The sequence below is a fragment of the Talpa europaea genome (genome assembly GCF_964194135.1).
Source record: "Talpa europaea genome assembly, chromosome: 10".
NCBI lineage: Eukaryota > Metazoa > Chordata > Mammalia > Eulipotyphla > Talpidae > Talpa > Talpa europaea.
In genome coordinates this window covers 70,764,981-70,781,446 of record NC_140077.1, presented here as the reverse complement: position 1 = coordinate 70,781,446, position 16,466 = coordinate 70,764,981, and the positions used below count along the sequence as shown (strand labels likewise).

At 60.7% G+C, this 16,466-nt stretch overlaps 1 protein-coding gene across 1 annotated transcript in view; it reads left to right on the top strand.

Moving 5' to 3' along the window:
* Positions 1-16,466, top strand: part of CD34 (CD34 molecule) — a gene marked incomplete at its 5' end in the record, with an annotated part of 45,046 nt that overhangs the window by 13,605 nt on the left and 14,975 nt on the right. The gene's annotated exons all lie outside the window — the stretch shown is intronic.

The window sequence follows — 16,466 nt, the reverse complement described above, 5'->3', positions numbered from 1 at the left end:
TGGCCACAGCCAGACTCAGTGCGGGTCCGTGCCCTCCCCAGTAGCGGCCCTGGTCATGTGTGAGGCTGCAGCTGTGGGAGAGCAGGCTTCTCCCCGTGTGGCTGCAGGGGGCTGTTTACGGTCACTCTCTGCTGCTGCTCCCCTGCTGGCAGGAGTGTCCCAACACATACAGGGAGGTGTTTTTTCAGGATTTGTCACCTTTATAGAAAGAGTCTCAATTGAAGAGGAGGTGGTGTCAAGCCTTCTACTCTTCTCCTTTAAAATCCTGGACTGGAGCTGTCGACGGCTTTCTCTTTAAGTGACCACAGCTGGGTGCTGGGGCCTGCCACAGGGCACATGCTGGCCAGGGGCTTCCCATGTGCTGTGCTGTGGGGTCTCCAGGAGGTGAGCTAGAGCCCCTAAGGGCCTCGTGTATCCACAGGGTCCCGGTAGCCAGTGGAGAGAGGGTCCAATGGACACGAGTGTCGAGTGGGCACGAGGGAGCAGCCCCATGTGCTTATGGAGGTGGAGCAGGCCGGGGAAGTGGGGGCAGGGCCAGGCCCAGGGGCGCAGGCGCTGGCAGGTGGAAGTGCCTCGGGAGGTCCCCGTTACAGCAGCAATGGGGAGCTGACACCCTGAGGGAAAACAGGACCTGAGGGAGACCCCCACCATGGGAGTTCCTGGGTAGGAGTGGAGTGGAGAGTGTGGGTATCCATCTGTCCTTGCAGTTTCGGGAACAACTTGTATTAGGCAGAGCTGTGCTCCCAGCCTAGAGCCTGCTCACACCACCGTGAGCTGGCGCTGACCTGCGGGCCCCCTGCCTCCAGGGCCAGGCATGAAAACCACCTCCATGTTCTTCCCACAGGCCCTGGCAGCAGCCCCGCCTCATTTTGCAGGAGCCCCTGGCCTGCTCCACACCCCAGCATTCTCCACACTCCATAAACCTGCAGGGGAGACCATGGAGGCACCAAGTCTCCCCAGGACTGGCCTGGGCTGTTGTGGGACCTCCCTGAGAGTATTGCCGCCAAAGGGGAGATTCTCCCAGAGTGGCTGTGATGTAGGAGAGAACAGAAAACCTAAAGGAAACATCACAAGGCTCCTGACTCACACAGGAGGTAGAGGAGAGGGGTTAACGTGACCATTAACCCACCTATGGACATCAAGACCCTTAGGGCCACTGCCTTATCACAGGAGTAAGGCCCAAGCAGAATCAGATGCTGTAGGGAGAGTCCAGAGAACAAACCTAGGGTAAAGATACAGATATAGGGCCTGTTCCTGGAATCTCCAGTCTCTTTTGAAATCTCCTTATTATCCAAAATCAGCAGCAAACAGGCCACCCCACAAAGGAGTGACCCCTACCAAAGAGAAGAGGACTACATCTGTACAGTCTCTGCCCTGGTGCGGGGCAACACTCACTCTGCCCACTTGTGACTATGCAGGGGCCCCTTTTCGCCAACACTCCCTCCACAGGGCAGCAGCCTCCTGGCTGCCCGTGACCTGTACCTGCTGGGACGTCTCCTCACTGACCTTCCTCAGTGGAAGCAGCTCTCCTCAAGACCCCGCCTACAACCATGCAGGCCTCTCCCAGCAAACCTCCCTCTCCCTCTTGGGGAAGCTCTTCCTGCCCACTGGTATCTATGCGAGTGTCCTTCATTCTTCCGTCCCTTCCCTAATAAACCTGCCCTTTAACTATAACCAATATCCCTGTCTTGTGGAGAAATTCACTTGGGAAACTCGTCCTGTATTGCTGAAAGGGGAGCTCTGGGGAAACCTTTCCTAGAGTGAACCCAAGGACCCCGCATTCCAAACCCACTGACTCCAAAAAAGCGACATCAGCTATGAGGGAAACTGGAGCAGCCCAATCCCACCTTCAGGGCCAGGACTCCCAGCAATGGGCCTGGGGGGCAGAGAAGGCTGAGGTGGGAGGGGCAGGCCAGGGGCCTCAGAGCTCCTCTTCCTGTGCCCACACCCTGTGGCACCCAGCCAGTGGGAGGACCGGACCCCAGCACAGGGCTCCAGCTCTGTTAGCCCCTGAAATGGGCCCCTCCCTGCACTGTGACCTGGATCCAGTGGGGCGACATTGGCCATGGCTTTGCCTGTGGGAGATCCCACCTTGTCTGCATATAAAGTAATGGCTGTGAATGTCTTGTGGGGAGGGAGCCTGAGGACAGCTCTTATCCACAGCCCCGAAGCAGAGGCACTGGGCAGCTGGAAAACAGAACCCCATCCTCAACCATGTCCTCACTCTCCTGTTTAAAGGCCCTTCACCCCCAGAGTCTCTGGGGCCAGGGCTCCTTCCCAAAGATTCCAGGCCTCTGGCATCAGGAGTTCAGGGCGCTCCAGGTCGGGCGCCCCGCCCTGAGCCACGGGAGCCCGCACAGCTGAGCACATCTGGATCCATGTGGAGCCAGAGCTGCGCACAGAAACCTCCGCGCTGAGGACCCTGGGGCACTGGGCCCCCTCCCTGCCCCAGGGTCCCTCCCACCCCAGGCGAGGAGCCTAGAGGCCCTGGTCAGGGTGGCCCAGGCGTCCTGCACCTTCTGCCTGTCCGGGAGCTCCTCCCCGCTCTTCTGGGGCTGGTGCTTCCCACAGGGCAGTGGCCTGGAGAACAGGGCAGCCAGCTCTGCCTGCGGTGGCACAAGGCTCTGGGGCTCCTGGGGCGCCGGGGAGGGCCTAGAGTTCTGGGCTGTGGCCTCCTGGCCCGCGGCCCTCAGGGTTCAGGCGCGGCCAAGGCCTCCGGAGCCATGGACTCTGCCAGGGTCCTGAGCCAAGGCTGACGTGGGGGCTGAATAATTTTTGGGTGGGGGAGGTGGGGGAGGGTGTGCAGGGACCGCAGGGTGGGGAGGGAGTGCCTTTGGGCTCTAGAGTGGGGGAGGGGAACGGGGGGCTGGAAATACTGGTCCCTCCCCAGATCCTCCCCTTGGGTGCCCACAGCCTGAGAACGGGGTGGTGAGTGGACAGTGGCTGGAAAGGAGACACCCTTTTTCTTGTGACACCCCCCTCCCATGCTCCCAGGCAGAAGTCCGGGCACAGCCCCCCCCCCATAGTGGGGGGTGGGCAGGGAGAAGAGGGCTCAGAGACATGGCTGTGACCCCAGAGCTGCTGTGGGGGCGGGCTGCTGTTTTCCAGGTGGAAGCACAGAGCTTGAAAGGCTGCTGTCCCGGGGGCCAGTCCCCCTGCCAGCAGCACAGCAGAGGCCCCTCTTTCTGGGCAGATGCCCTGGGAAGGGGCTTTGGGGGACCAGTGTACCACCACAGGAGGATTTTGGGGGGACTCTTCATTCTGCTCCTCAGTTGGGTGAAGAGGGCTCTCCCAGACAATGCCTGCTTGGCCTCTCTGGCCAGCAGCTGAGCCCCTCTGCCTCCAGCTGCTCCCAGACCTGGGGCAGAAGTCCATCCAGAAGCCCCCTCTAAAGGCGCCCCCAGTGGAACCCATACTACCCAGCCTGAGGGCCCATTCTGAGTGTAAGGGCAGGCCACAGAAGGCGCCCCTGCCCAAGGCCCGGAGGCAGGCATGGGGTACAGCGGGCAGCCCTGATGACTGGCCAGCATGTCCCAGTCTGCCACACAGGGGGGCATGTCCAGCCTGCAGCCCTCCAGGAGTGCCCCACAGCCCACAGGGAGCCACATGCAGGGCCTCTATGGCCGGCACTGTGCTGCAGGAGGCGGGTCTGGCTTCTGGGTCCTTGGCCCTCAGCAGTCTTAGGGTGCTGAGGTGGCCAGCAGGGGCCTGCCCCAGCTAGAGCTGCCCCAGCACGGCCCTATTGGCCATGGCTGAATGGCAGGCATCCTCCAGAGGAGGTACGGGAGCATAGTGAGGTACCCCACTAGCTCTGCACCCCAGCACTGCCCCAGCTTCCTGGGATACACCTATTCCCGGTTCACCTGGGTGCTGTGACTTGGATATAGCAGGAGCCCCGAGAACACGCCAGCGCCAGGGGTCACGCGCCCATGTCGCAGGCCCAGGTAACAGGCCCTCCCTGCTGGATGCCTGTGACAGTGGCCCTCACTGACGGGTGACCCCGGGTCTATGTGTCCATCACTGGGGCTCCGTGTCACAGCACTGGCGCCAGGGCTGGGGAGGCATCAGGAGCGGGTTCCTGGAGCCACCTCAGCTGCTGCACCTTCAGGCTTGGACCAATCCCTCCTCAGCTCCTCAGGCCATCTCCTGGCAGTCCCATTCAGGGGGTCTTCGCCACCCCTTCACCCAGGGAGAGGAGGCTTCCGAGCTGTCAGTGAGAGGGGGGCCACTGACGGGGCCTCAGATTTGGGAGCCCCAAAGTCTTTGGTTCCGCCCCTCATTGAGCGTCTGAAGTGGGCACGGCCAGGCTGAGCAGAGCAGGGCAGCGGTTTCCGCAGGAGGGCCGTGGACACCCTGGGGGGGGACAGGACTGAGGCAGCAGTCCCTCCCAGTGCCTCGCAAGATGTCAGGGGACACGTCAGATTGGGGAACAGCTCTGTTGGCTCTTCCAGCTTCCAAGGAAGGGCCTCCTCTGTGTCCCTGGGGTCTGATGGGGGGCACCGGCCCCAGAGGGAAGCCCCACAGCCTGGCGGTCGGGGGGGAGCAGGTGAGCCAGAAGCCCAGCCCTAGCTCTCCACCATGACCCGACCCCTTCCATCCCCATGGTGACTGATGGACACGGCAGCAAACTTTCCTGGCTTGGGGTGCTCAACCCTTGGGGGACCAGGAACAAACCGGCCAGCATGGGCCTGTCAGACCAGGGCCAGGGACAGCTGGGGTCTGGCCCTGCTCTACCTGTGCTGCTCTGCGCTGCCCCATTGTTAGTGGGGTCACATCACAGCCTGCCAGCCCTGGGTCAGCACCCCCCCATCCCCAGGAGCCAGTGCAGAGCAGTGGCCACACCGTGGGTTAGCATCTCTTTACGGTGACAAGTTACGCGGAGCTGTCAGGCGATGAGAGGGGCTCCCAGGATGGCCTGGGGCCGCCTCCCTTCTCCCGGGGTTACCAGCCTGCTAGTCCCACAAGAGGCCAGTCTGACGTGTCTGCAACCCCCTGGGAATGGCCTGGCACCCCAGAAAAACCCGGCACCCAGGAAAAACCTGGCCCCGAGGATCAGCCTGCTTCCCGGGGTTTGGAATATGCTGAGCAGGCACAAGAGTTAGTCACACCTGCACAAGCCCTGACTTGTCATTAAATGTGAAATCTTCTTATTGCAATGTCATCAAATTATTTTTCTAGTTAAAAAATAAATATGGGCAACATTTTTCATTGAAAATGAAGACTTACATTTTTCAGTGAAGACAGAGGTGGGGGGCAGCGCTGTGGGGGGTTTGGCTCTGCTGGGCAGGCTTGGGGGCCATGGAGGTGCCGATGTGCCCTGTGTGGTGCGGAGCAGGGAAGCAGGAGCATTTGCAAGAGGTAGGGGAGTTGCCACAGGCGGAGACTCAGATGCAGAGCCTGTTGGGGTCCCCTGATCAAGAGCTGATTCGGTCCTTAAGTTAGAATTAATACTAAGAAAACACTTCTCCTCCTCTCACCTTTGGACAAGCTCCTTCCTTTTTTTCCTGGGGCTCCCGAGGAAGAAGGCTGAGCCCTCGGGGCTCCCAGGGTGCCCGCATCTCAGTGCTGAGCCTGCCCGGGCTCCTGTGTCCCACGCCAGTTCCCGACACATCTGCCCTCCCAGGCCCATGGAGCACCCCAGGGAAGGCCCATGTGGTCGGGTGTCCAGCGGCACCCCAGCTCCTCCACTCCCTTGTGGCCTCCCACAGGGTAGCCAGGCCAGCCCAGCACCCTCACATCAGGGCCCCTGTTACTGCCGACTCCCAGCCCAGGCCCCATCCAGGAAGCTGCAGACTCTGCAGGCCTGATCTTGGCAGCTGCCAGATGTGGGACTGCGGGATCCCCTTATGCCCCTGTGCCCTCGATGGTCATGACCGCCGTGCCCTCGATGGACGTAATCCTGTGCCCTCGATAGACATGGTCCCCAAGCCCTCGATGAATGTGACCCCCCCCCGCACCCTCAGTGGAGACGTGACCCCCGTTCCCTCAATGGACGTGACGCCTGCTCCCTCGATGGAGAGGTGGCGAAAGTTGCATCATTTCAGCTACAGGGAATTTGTCTGAAAGGCGTGAGGAAAGACTGAAAAAGAGATTCACACATGTGAGACACCAGTGTGGGGAGGAAGCGTGGGGCACGCGGCTCCGGGGCCAGAGCAGCGAGGCAGAGTCCAGCCATGTCCGGGCAGCATCTGGGCAGCGTCTGGAGCGCGGAGGAGGTGTTGTTGTCCTTGTAGAGTCTTTGGCTTCAGATAAGTCACAGGGTCCGAGGAGCCGCCTGCTTGGGACGTGGGCCGACCCGTCTCCAGGGCTCGCAAGTTCATGAGGAAACAGTGTCCATTCAGCGCCTCAACGCCAGACTCGGTTGAGGCATTTCTCAGTATCTTACATCTGTCAAGGAAGAATTTTGGCAAAATATAAAAAATTAGTTTCTAACACAACAAATAGTTTTCCAGCTACGTTAGGTCAAAAAGCCTGATTTATTGGATTTTTTTTTAAAGAAACTGAGGCGTCTCTTCTCCATCCTGGTGGTGTATGCCCTGCAGTCATGCATGCCCGGGAGGCCCAGCATTTGTGGCCAGTCCTCGGGGAACCCACCAGGTGCCCTCACAGACCCCAGGGACCCGGCCCGGCTTCGCAGCTGCTGTACCAGGTTGGTCTGCTGAGTCACGGTGAGTTTTACAAAGTTTTGCTGTAGTGTTTTACAAAGATTTTTACAAAGATGTGTAAAAGTGAGTTTTACAAAGATTTGCTGTACTGTTAATGCCAACTCCAGATTTTGAAAATAAAGGGCAATTTGCCAAATACTCAATAGCCAGAGACCAAACATGGCCTCGGGTCACGTGGCCTCACATGGCTGTCAGTGAGCTGCGAGATGTGTCTGCGCTCCAAGGAAGGGACAAGCGTGGCAGCCTTGACAGGGCAGGGACGGCCACCCCGTCGGGGGCTGCAGGGTCCAGGCTGATGACCACGTCAGCCGAGTCCGTGCTGGCTCCCTTACGGCATCGACCAACCCCGTTGGCTTTGAAATGAAAGTAGTTATTTCAGAAAGGCTGGAACAGTGTCATGACCGTGACTGCAAGATGGGGGGACACGAACGGCTCAGTGGGGGACGGAGACAGCACCTCGCTGTGCTTCCCTGATGTGTGGGCCGGTGCGCGACGTGCTCAGTTCCATGGAGTGTCATTAAAATAACGTCCTGCTCCATGGTTGCATGTGGCCCCAGGAAGCATGTGTCCCCTCCGGCAGACAGGTGGTCCGAGGACATTCCCCGGGCAGAGGCTGTGTGGGGCAGGTTCTGTCCGCGGTCCGGAGAGTATCTTCAAGCTTCCATTGTCGTCCTCCTCTGTTCTGCCATAGCCACAGGACACAGGACGAAGAAGGAGCCCTTGGGAGACAAGTGCCCTAACGGCTCACTGGCCCAGCATGGGCAGCTGCCCAGGCCGTCTGTCCAGCACTGCCCAGACGCAGGCAGGAGACCCGCTCCTGGAAGACGTCTGGCAGGCGCCCCTGGCCGCTGCTCCAATGTGAGGCCGTTTGCACAGCAGGAGGATGCAGTTGGCTCCAGAGTCAAAGATGGACGGGGCAGGATGTATAACTAGCCCTCGTGTGTTTGTGCTTCTTTCTGTTTTTCTCTCCAGCACATGAGAGTCAGGATGTGTGGCCAGTCCTGGCCTGACAGTCCATGCTCATGGTCACCCGCCCTGGGCGTGGATGGCTGGGCTGGTGCCCCGTGGAGGGCGGCTCCACCGGTTGGGGGAGCAGCTTGGGGAGCAGCTGGGGAGCAGCCTAGGTAGTGTCTGGGGCTGGGGAGAAGGCAGGGCAGCCTGCGGAGCAGCTGGGCTTAGGCAGTTGGGGGCCTGCCCCGTGGGCGGTGGTGCTTGCTGGACTGAGTCGCAAAGTGAGATCATTTCCACGAGCACGTTTGCTGTCTGGTCAAAGGACAAGGAGACCGTAGGAACTCGACAGGACTTCCGTGGGGGGTGGGGGGGGCCGGGTTTGATACTGCATCAGTTCTTCCATCATAAAGGCCTGTTCTAGTGTTTCCGTTTGTTTCAGAAAACACAGTGGGTTTCCAGAGCACCATCCCCTACCTCACCACCTGGACACTGCCTGCCTCTCCCCCAGGGGCTTCCATCCTGCGGGTGTTGTCCTGTCTGAACTTGTATCACCTCCCTCCTGCCACTTGTCGGGCAGTGAAAACGGAGTCTGAGAAAGTGGAACAGCCTGTGGAGAGCAGGCCTGAGGGACAGGGCGCAGGCCCTGCAAGAGCCCTGGGAAGTCAGGCCGTGAGGGAGGAGGGTGAATAAAATCAGGGTAAGGGGGAATCTCTCAAGGCTCACAGGCCTCCCGGTCGCTGCAGCGATGTCTTGGGTGTCGGGTGAATGAAGGGAAAGGGCTGGGGTTCTGGAGACGTGTGTCCACCTGAAAGCAACACCACACAGGCTCAAGCTACCTGACATTTCAGTATCTGGAAGCTCAGGATGGAAGGGCTGCAGGCAGTCAGGGTTTGAGGCTGAGTGGGGGGTGCAGACGGTCTTCAGCGTCCTCCTAGACGCTGCCAGACACCATGTGGCTTCGCATCTCTGGTCACTTTGAGGCGTTTGGCAGCCACACAAGTCTAGATAATGTTTCTTTACAGAGCTTCAAAGCAGTCCTGTGATGTGGGAATGAAGCTGGAATCCTCAATGAAAATTTAAAAAGCACACACATTTGAAATTTTGGGGATCTTTATAAACATTTCTCCCCCCAGAAAAACAGTGTGGATGCCAAGCGGGTGTGTGGCCAGTTGCTTCCCTCGGCCCCAGCCTGTTGCCTGGCCCCCCCAGGTCCCCTCCCCACTCTCCATCCCCTCCCATCCCTGCTCAGCACAAATCTCTCCAGATTTCCTGATGAAACGCCGCTCGGACACACTAGTGTCTGGTTTGGGAAATACCACTCCTGTCTCGTTCTGTGTCAGGCTGGAATGAATCCCGGGGGTCGAGGTCATGGGGTCCCCATCTTGTGGACAGTCACCCTGCCAGGTCTGTGACATGTTCACACCTCCCAGCTGGCCAACCCCATTGCTTAGAGTTTCTGTTCTGTCCAGCCCCTGGGCCCGGGTGGTGGATACACGTCAGCTGAGGTGACTTTGGTGGAGTGGCCACCTTCACGCAGAGATGAGGGTCTGGAGGGCTCCCTAGCACAGGGCCCAGGCTCCCCTTGTCACTGGCTGTTGACAGGGAAGACATGGAGCCAGCTTGGGGGACTGGAGGACAGGAGCACCCGCCGGACCTGGGGCCAGGCCGGTGGGGACAGGTGAGGGTCCCGCTTTCTGTGTCCTCAACTGTCCCAAGGAAAGTAGAGCAAAGAGCTTCCAACGAGGACAAAGAAGGACAGAGAGAACCCAGCATGTGAAAGAGCTGAACCCCAGAAACACATGGCAAGGCCCGCATGAGACCTTAGTGCAGGCCCAAGCTCAGGCAGGACAGTCACTCCCCCTGCCCAGGGACTGCTCCAGAGATCCTGGCCCTGGGCCCCAGCTGGGGCCTCCCGCTCTCCTCCTACCCTGTCCACTCCGGACCCTCTTCTGCCCATCCCTGTCTGTGAGCGTCCCCGGCCTGCCCTCCCCCCAGGGACACAGAGAGCACCTGCTTCCTCTGCCATGGTGTGGCTGTCACCAGCTTTTCAAATCTGCAGAGTAAATTTCAGGGAAAACTGCCTCTTGTTGAAACTTTGCCCCATCTAGACCTGTCCCCAAACATTTCTGGAAATTTTTTAAATTCTGAAGCCTGGGAGTATCCAGCCTGGTGATTCTCACTCACTCTGCCTGGGGGCGGCTTCTTCAGACACCCCTGTCTCCCCGCATAAGCTTTTTCCCTTCTCGGGCACACTCTCGGCACATGCATCTCCCCACAGGTGTCACTGACCTTCTGCCACTCCTTCAACTTGGCTCCACGACCCACGCACAGAGCGGCCTCTACCTTCTTGCAGAGGCCCAGCCAGCAGGCTGGGGTTGGTGGCCACGGGCCACCACTGAGACCCCAGCAGTAAGACCCCAGCCCAGGCCACCTGAGCCCAGTCAGCTCCTTGCACTGCTGAACTTGCCCACAGTGACCACTGCTCAGTCAGAGGCTCAGTGGACTTTGAGGGGTATATGTGCACTTTCAGACACCTCAGGTGTTATGAGCTTCATAGCAAGTAACATGCACTACCTGTGAGGGGGCTGAGACGAGCTTGCGGTTCTCAGCACTGCCCTTGTACTTTCTTGCTCTGAATAGAGAGGTCAGTAGCGTCTGCGTCACCCCTGTGGGCACCACCTCAACGTATCCACCGACAGCCACCCAGACCCTTGGTCAGGCCTCAGGAAGGGCCTGTCCTCTCCCCTACCTGGTCTGCGGTCCCAGTTGCTAAAGTGGGAGGCAGGCCCTCTCCTGTCCCCCCAGCCCCCACCTGGGCAGCTGCTCAGGGAGGAGGTACCTAGCGCCCCAGGGACTTGTCCTGGCACATGGCCTCTGAGGTCCAGGAGGGCAGGGCTGGGGGCCAGGAGGGCAGATGCAAGGGATAGATTGGGGTGGGGGGGGACAGGAGGGCAGGTCCAAGGAGGGTGGGGTGATCCTGGGGGCGGGTCCAGGGGGCAGGTCCAGAGGGTCCACAGGGTCTGCGGGGCGGGTCCAGGAGGTGGGGTCCTTCCTGGCATCTTCAGTAGCATGCAGCCTTAGGTCCCAGGTGTGGCCCCAGGTGGGATCAGCCACTCACTCCAAGCAGGCCCTCTCCCCTTCTGCCCCCATGCGGGCAGTGACCCAATGGGGCCACCCAGCAGCAGGGGCCGTCATGGCTACCCAGGCCACAGCCCCACGGCAGGCGAAGCACTGGGACACTCAGTGCTGGCCTCCAGAGGGGAGGGATACATGACTTGGGGGCCAGGTCTAACACCCAGAAAGGTGATACACGTCTGTTTGGTCACATCTGCTGTCGTCACAACGCCCTCCCCCTGTGCAGTTTCTGTGGCTTCTCAGGGCATCGGGGCGCTGGGGAGAGACAACTGTCTCTGGCAGCCCTGCCCCACACCAGGACCAGTGGGCTGGAGCAGAGCCGGCCCCCCCACTGTCCCTTCCCACCACCCTGCCGTGCTGCCCTGGCTGGAGCCTGTGCCGAGCAACCCTGGGTGACCAGGAGCTCCCCTCCCCTCAGAGTTGTGGGGCAGGCACTCGCCCAAGGCTGGCTGCCCCGTGTCCTGTGCCACCTGGTCTGATCGCTGAGCTTCCATGCCTGGACACACTCAGGGCTGGGCGCCCTCCCCCACTTGTCAAAAGCCCAGAGCGCCCGGCCCATCCCTCAGAGCCAGAACCTGCCCTTAACCCATTCCACAGAGTGCTGGGTGCCGGTTCAGGCACGCTGCTCAGGGACTGGCCGCCACGTCCTCTCAGGATCTCCTGGACAGGGTCTGCCTAGGCCTGCCAATGCCAACCACTCAGGGGCTCCCCAAGAACATGCTTCCTCTAGCTGGGGTGCTCACTTCTCAGCCCCTCACTCACCAGGAAGGCAGGCCAGGGACGCTTCCATTTCTCAGCCCCTTCCCTGCCATCCTGGCGCAGAGATGCCCAATGTCTGGGTCACCGGAGGTGAGGGGTCCCCAGCCGCCAGGAGCCGGGGGGGGGGGGGCCTTGCCCTCGCAGCTCCCACCCTGGACAGGATGCTGCCTGGGGCCGGGGGTGCCTTCGGGCAGATGGCCAGTAGCACAGAGCAGATGATCAGTGGCATCCGGCCCCCGCGGCCTGCCACTCATAGCCAGGCCTCCCCTTGAACCCCAGTAACCTCTGTCGTCTTACCTCTGGGCACCCAGTACTGGCAGGGCCAGAGCCTCCAGCCCAGCTGCCTCCAGCGGAGGCCAGAGCCGCCCCCACCCTCCCACGCGTTGTCAGCCCATGGCCAGGTGCCCCTTTGATCCCAGCGCGGAGGAGTCCAGCCGGAAGGGCCACCGCCCCTGGACAGCCAGCTCTTGGGCTATTTCAGCAGCCGCTGAGCCCTGAGGGCAGAGGTGGGGTTGGCCACCACTATGAGGTCAGCCCCTCCCTGCTGTACTCACAGGCAGTGACCACACAGCCGCCAGCAGGGGGACGTCGCGACTACCCGGGTTGCAGCAGTGTCCCGACTCACAGGTGTGGGCCACAGGAGGGCTTGCCCTGTCCCTGGCTGGTGGGGTGGGGGTGGCACTCTATGGGAGTCGGGCAAGGTCCCAGACACAGGCTTGCACTGAGGCAGGCTTCGGAGGGGAGGGCAACACGGCCCAGGAAGGCCGTGCCCTGGACCTTCGTCTGGGATTTGCTGCTGGCAAGTCTGGTCTGCCATGCGGGAGTCCTCGGGCACATGGGGCCCCCAGCTCCTCACCATGATGACGCCAGATGGCATGGCCAAGAGTCAGACCGGCCACCTGCTGCCCAGGGGATGCTGTCACACTCGGGGTACACTCACGGTGACACACGGGGATGTGCTCAGGGGACACACAGGACTCTCAGGTAACATTCTCATGCATGCACACATATGTGTGCACACTCACAGATATGGCTCCCACGCACGCTCAGCTGCACACTCACACCGCATGGGCTGACCCAGACTAGACAGGGGCTGCCATGTCCCTGCCCAGCCAGCCTCGCCTCGCCGGTTCCATCGGCCACAGATGGGTCCCGCCACCAGCCTTTCTGGGCGAGTCCCGTCCCTCCTGCCCCTGCCCTCCTCCCAGCCGCCGGGCGGGGCCTTGGGGACACACATCTGGGGCGCAGCTGCTGAGGCTTTCACAGCCCCTCCCGTCTAGGGGCGGCCGGATAGAGAGGCAGCGTGGATGTGGGACACTGAGTGTGTCCCAGCCACTGAGCTCCGCATCGGGCGCCACCCAGCGCTTGGACGCAGCCTTGGCAGACGCCAGACTCCTACCGGCCCTGCGGACAGATATGCCCCAGATGTGTGCCATCTGCTGGCCCCCTGGGCGCCACCGTCTGGAGTTTGGGCAAGCTCTCCAGTCTGGGACACCTCTGGACGGCTCTGCACTCCGGGGCTCCCAGCACGCTCCGAGGTGTTCCACAGATGCGACCCTAGCCCTCCGCCCTCCTCCACACCCCAAGCTCTAGCACCCCGAGTCCCATGCTGGGGCGGCCGGAGGGCTCTGCCTCTCTGGCCTGGTAGGAGAGGGGATTCCACTCCAGGCACCTCCATCACCCCATGCACCCTCGACCCATGGCCTCACAGCTCCTGCAATGGGGGCCTCACCTATGGCTCTGGTGGCCTCTGCCCCGAGGCACCCCGTCTCCATTCAGCCTCCCTCCCGCCACAGCCTCTCTCAGTGAGAAACAAAAACCACCTCTCAGGATCCTGGTCTTGGTCTAAAAACAGAGGAGGAGAGAGGGGCTGGGGGCTGTTTCAGTCACTTTTCCAAGACAAGAACAGGGGCCCCGGCGACTCCTCCTTCCTCCTCCGGCCACCAAGGCCATGTGCAGCGCTACTGGGCCTGGGCACCCGGCTGCGGCCCCAGCCAGCCCCACGGACCCCTGGCAGCTCAGGAATGGGGGCAGGAAGCTGCTGTCCCAGGGTCAGGGCTTGTGTCCCCAGCTCCAGTCGGGTACTCCAGGTGGGCGTGCCGGGAGGAAGAGGCCTCCCTGCTGCCCGGCAGCCGGGAATGAGAGGAGCCCCCGGCCCCCAGCTGAGTCCCATGCCCTGGGCAGGGATGTGCATTTGCAGTATGCAGCCCGCCAGGGTGGGGCCTCTTGGAAGAAGATGCTGGACAAGGAGGCTCAGAGAGCTCCCGGGAACTGGACGGCCGGAGGCCCCGCCCGCTGCCTGGGTGTTCTCCAGGCTGGCCTCGAGAGCCAGGCAGGGGCTCTGCCTTCCTCTGGGGCCACAAGGGCCCACCGCCTCACTCCATTGTTAACGTTGATGGTTTCAAGACACAGCAGACCTCTCCACGCCCCTGGGGGCAGGAGCTGGGGCCAATGCTTCCTTCCCAGCCATGTTTTCCTGCCCCGAGTTAAAAATAGCTGCCTGTTAGCATCCTACGTAGTCTTCGGTGCAGCTGCCACTGAGTTTCCTGAGACGATGATGACCCACAGGCCCTGAGCCTGGCCAGGCAGGGCTGGAGGGGGAGACCCAGCACGTTGAGGGGGGTGGGTCTGGGCCCCCAAGGGTGTCAGGAGAATCATGCCAGGGTCTGTTAGGTGCCTCCAGTTGCCACCCCGGGGAAGGACAGTTATCCACATGGGGTGGCAACGGTTCCCCAAATAAGTGTTTCATCTTAAAACTTTCTTGACACAACTGTACCCTGGCCCCAGGCAGCCAGGAAGAGCTTTGACACAAAGGGCTGCTGTAGCCCTTGGGGCTCAGCCTGCTGTGACCCCCGTCTCTGAGCCCCCAGGCGGGCCCAGCTGGCAGCCCCAGAAAGGACCGCGCTATTAATAATGGCCACGCCTCTTCCTCTCCAACATGAAAATAACTTTATTTATGATTTTGTTTGTAAAAGCAGCATCCGCTTATTGTAAAGAGTAAGCGTGGTGCTGCCTGCCCAGGTGAAGAAGGGATGGGCGTGGGGCAGGGGAATGGGCGCGGGGGCGGGTGGGGCGGCATCCCTGCCACCAGCCTTGGGCATCTCTGTGCAGGGCCAGGGGCACACGGGGAGGTGTGCCCGCTGCCCCAGCACCAGCTCTCCCCTCCAGGAGCTGGGCCAGGGTGAGAACAGCGCCACGCGGGTCTACGCACCTCTCAAAACACCCACAGGAACAGTAAGAACAGTACTTTGGACTGTACGGACAGTCCGAAGGCACCTCATTCACGGGGTTATAGCAGGGCCCCCCTGGGCTGCAGGGGAGAGTCTCACACTATTGAGCTATGGGCAGCCACTGTAGCCTGAGTCCATTGCCAGCCAGGGAGTGACCCACAGGGCACCGCAGACCTCTCCTGTTTCCCTGCTGCTCCCCTTAACAGTGTATTTCAGTTAACCCACCTGCTATTCTCCCTACTCTGTCTCTGTTGAGTCCTCTCACTCTGGCACCTCTGGCCTGCACCCTAGCTCTTGTAGCATAATAAATAAATCTTTAAAAAATACAAAAATAAACATTTGTAACAAATTAATACAGATTGTTCACAAACACATTGCCACACGGATGGGGGAGGGCGGGAGAGCAGCCACATCCTGCTGACCCACAGGGTGAGGCGCCCACTAGCACCAGCAAGGCTGAGAGACAATTTCCCAGGAAAATAACAAAATGTCCCCAAGAGGAAACTCAAATGCTGAGAGCTCTCCTCACAGTTCCAGAAAGGGACATGCCTTTCTGCACAGCCCTGCACTAAGTGCCAGGCCCAAATGATTCTCAAAGGAACCTTTGCAGCAGCGCCCCCCAAACTCATAGAACTCGCTGAGAAACAATGAAAGGAAACTCTCCCTGTTCTTGTAGTAAGACTGCATCCCGCACCCTGAGCCAGCAGCAGCACGATGGGGGCAGGCCTTCCCCCAACCCTGTGGATGTGTGGGGCAGCCAAGCCGTTGCTGGGGCGAGGTCAGCACCTCTGTCCCTCCTTAAGTGACGCGGCCAGAACCTGGATGAAGCCAGGTCCGTGGGACGGCCACACCCGCCCAGGCAAGAAGCTGTCTCTCAGAAGAACCAGCTCAGCGTTTCAAACACCACCAGAAGTTTATGAAGGGAGGAAGCCTTCGGCAAATTGGGAACAGCCTGGACGTGGTGACGAGCACATGTGAAAGCTAAGCTGTGTGCAGCCCAAGTGGAGAAACAGGGGCTCCAGCCATTGAGTTCAGAACAGGCAAGGCCACAGGGTCCTGCCAGGACACTGACTTAAACCAGAAGAAGACAGATTGGAAGGAAAATGCAGGATTTCCACTATTTTCAGTTGACATGATGATTTACCAAAAAACCCAAAGAATCTACGAATACTAAGGATGGGGCTGAGCAGGCATCCTGGCCCCAGAGGAAACGATGACCCATGTCTTCCGCAGCGGCAGCAGATAACCGCAAGGGGACGCTGTCTGCGGCCAGCCAGAGGCCTGCCTGCCCAGCAGTAGCCGACAGCAGGTAGACTCAGCCTGCGCCAGGCTCGCATCCTGAAATTTGTTTATCCCCAGAGTCATCTCCAAGGAGATTCTGAGCAGACTCCCCAGGGCCCCGGGGGTCCTGCAGAGCAGACTGTGGTTTGAGGGACAATCAAGCGCTGTGAGGCAGCTGGGCGCTTAGCAGCCCACCCCACTGGGACCAGCTGCAGCCCAGCGGCCAGGGAGGCGAGGGTCAGTCCAATGGAGAGGGCACCCAGAGGTGGGACATCGGCAATGGAGACAGGCCCCGGGCCAAGGGCAGTGGCAGAGTGGAGGAGGGGGCAGCTACTCCAGGACTGACTGGACACGATGTGCCACACACCCCACGGGCACACCTGGTCATCAGCCGTGACCCCGCCGGCCCCTGGGGCTTGCCTGTCCCTGGGGTGGGACCGCACAT